The sequence below is a fragment of the Lemur catta genome, chromosome 9, assembly GCF_020740605.2.
Source record: "Lemur catta isolate mLemCat1 chromosome 9, mLemCat1.pri, whole genome shotgun sequence".
Lineage (NCBI taxonomy): Eukaryota > Metazoa > Chordata > Mammalia > Primates > Lemuridae > Lemur > Lemur catta.
Genome location: NC_059136.1, coordinates 77,837,389 through 77,840,606, shown reverse-complemented (window position 1 = coordinate 77,840,606; position 3,218 = coordinate 77,837,389). Strand labels below are relative to the sequence as shown.

The window sequence follows — 3,218 nt, the reverse complement described above, 5'->3', positions numbered from 1 at the left end:
GGTAAAATTTAAAATAGAACAATGAACAGTCTTCTCTTTATTTACATGGTGATAAATTTCTGGAAACTTCAGTGTATATTAAAAACCTGTCCCAAATACTTTGAATTTATAAATTAAATGAATTTGGTTTCTAGACTAAGATAAATTTAAGCAGGTTCTTCATATATACGAATGCCTGGTAGAAAATATAAATACTGTGTGAAACTGTCCACTAATTTGCAGGGCATCTGACCTCTCAGACTCTCACCACCTAAGCGGCACAGCACCACCCATCATAATCACAATGCAAAATATTGCCCCAGATTTCCAAACTGCTTCTAGAGAATAGTGGATGAGAATTATCACTTTAGATTCTCTAAGATTCTTATTGATTTAATGCAGATACCCAAAGTGTCAAGTGAGGACCTAGAGGGAAACAGCTCTCTTAGTTGCAAAAGATCTTTTTGAACCCTCATCTCAACAAATAGTCTTTATATATACAAATGTTCATGTTTGAGTGTGTGTTGTACAGCATCATGGCCTTCTATTGGACAATTTTCAAATATATGTAGTAGATATTATAATTTATATCTTTTTAATTATAACTTCAGTATTTAAATAAGAGGACACAATCTATCCAGAAGAAATTTAAGTATACATGTAGACAGACAAAGAAAGGCAAAATAAATAAGCAACCTGGTCCCTCAAAGGCCTTGGTCATGCCAGATTTAATTTTAATTTGCTACTTTCCTGAGAGGGGCACTAGTTGGCCCCTTGGAGAGGGAATCACCTTGGATTTGTTATAATTTATAAGGTAATATTAAATTTAAAATCATTTCAAGATCTGTGGCAAACTTTTCTTTAATTACACATTTTCTTAACTCTGGAATGATCATTACTATCTATTATCACGTGGGAGACCATAACATTTCTTGAAGTAAAATGTGGTTTTCAAAACAAAAATGTAATCTTGACATGCAAGTAATAATTATGAAGGAAAAGTTTAAGTTAATATTATTAACTTGTTAATAATCTTATTATATTGTCAACAATATAATAAAGATAACAATATCTAGCTGAGGGCCAGAAGGAAAGGTAACGAATCTTGCTATAACAGTCTGGGTTTGTAGCAGATAAATGGAGGTCATGTAGTAGCAGCTGACAAGTTAGTTAGGAGGTAGATCAGGTGCTGAAGTGCCCTAAAGGCTGTCAGAAATGCTATTGATTAGTGAATGATCAATTTTATCAATGTTAGTAAGGTAGAGAGGGCAAATTGCCTTCTTCCCTTTCTTTTTTAATGTCTCATTGCCCTCACAGCTTATAGATGGACTTAAGCTTTTTATAAATGACTTGAAACAACTCATCAGTTCTAATAAAATCAGCACATTTGCTACAAAATATACGAAGCTGTTTAGTGTTGTGTCAAAAAAGCAACGAGTTGATTAACAGAAGCTTTACTTATTTACTGTTTTTACTTATTATATTAAACACAAATATTGTAGCAGGTACTGTTCTGTATTTTGTTATTTTAGCTACAAATTATTCTATCATGGAAGTCTTATCACGCCCAGTTAACAGACAAGAAAACCAGATTCTCAAAGGGCTTGTGTCTTACTCAAGGTCATACTTAAGTGTTATAGGAATTACATTGACCTTCACACTAGATCAGAGCAGCTTGATTTTGGGCAGCTTCCCACAATGTGTGGGGATTGTCTCAGCTATAAAAGAGATGCCTCTCTTCTCTAATTGAAGTCCGTCTTACAAGCTGATCAAGTTTATCAGTGATAGTTTATGAATTGCCAAAAGCAATCAAATTTTGTTTTAAATTGTTTCTTTCACTTTTCAGGTACACCCCAAAAAAGATGACAGAAGGCACAAAAGATGAACCACATGCATATTTCATAACAGACATTTTATAGTGATAATTTTAAATTTGGACTGCATAATAAGAGGTAAAAATAAATAAACCTAAAACAATAGACTTTTCAGACTTGATGTCAATGAAATCATGTCAAATCAAATAAATAGTGAATTCTACATCACTAAACGATCATATTTAGAGGTGATGATCATTTCTTTAAATTGACACCGGTGGAGCCAGAATGAAAATAAGATGAAGATTAGGTTTACTCTATAGACATGCTGAATGTTGAATCCTGCTAAAGCAATTTTTAGGATTTTGTTCCTATAGAAAACAGTTGATTCAATTTTCAGTCCTCTCAGCTTCCCAAATTGACAAATGGAAGCACTTGTACATCCAGAATCATGCCAAGGAAACATTTATACTCTGTGCCTGAGTCTTTCAAAGGTTTTTGGATGTTTGGCTCAGAAAACAAACAGAGATGTGAGAGGTTGGGTCAGAGTTGAGAAGGAAGTAATTTTTTTCCAAGGCAATTACATTTGAACTTGAATGTGTCAAGAGTGGTGGATTTTAAATTACTTGCTGATAGTTTTAAATTTATGTTATTTTGTGAATATTAGATTTAAACTAATATCTATATCACATTTTCACTTCAATTTCAGAGTATATTTTGTGAATGTTTTGAAATTTGCCTTTTTTCCTCCTCAAAGAATTTTGTCTTAATCCCTTAACAAGTTTATATAGATAAAATGTTATTTAAAAGTCCACATCTTAAAGTTTTGTTTATTTTTATAATTGAGAGGGTCATTAGTTTGGACGGTACTGAGTAGAAATAGCTATTGGACAATTACTGTCAATAATACAATAGCATAACAAAATGTATAATTCTCCTTATTAAATTTGGTCATCATTCTAAATTCAACATTTTAATATCAGGCTTATTATTTATTCACCTGTCTTCTTCTAATAGACTTATTCGGATGAATGACATCGTTGTGTTTCCAGGTAATCTTCAGCTCTTCATCTAATTTCTCCTTGCCTTTTATCCACTTACTCCCATGTCTTGTGGGTTCTTTCTTCATCATGACTCCCTAGCCAGTCAACGTCTCTCCATTCCAGATGACACCGCCTGAATTTAGGCCCTAGAATAGCTTCACCAATCCTGCACGTAATCCTGAGTTAATTTTCCTAGAACATGGTATCTTTTTGTTCAAAACACGATGTCTAATACATTCTTTTTGAATAAGTTCTAAAGCATTTTAACCTGGCATGCCATTCCTGCTATAAATTCTTCTCCAATTACTTTTCAAGCCTCCTCACCTTTTGTCTTTAGTTCTTCTAGTTCAGGAGTTTGTCCTGAACATCTAGAGCCTTCCCA

The 3,218-nt window shown here is 33.1% G+C and overlaps 1 non-coding gene across 1 annotated transcript; it reads right to left on the bottom strand.

Moving 5' to 3' along the window:
- Positions 1-635: 635 nt before the first annotated feature.
- On the bottom strand, positions 636-776 carry LOC123645469. The gene has a single exon (XR_006737584.1). It is a non-coding gene; the product is annotated as a small nucleolar RNA SNORA67 (small nucleolar RNA).
- Positions 777-3,218: the final 2,442 nt, after the last annotated feature.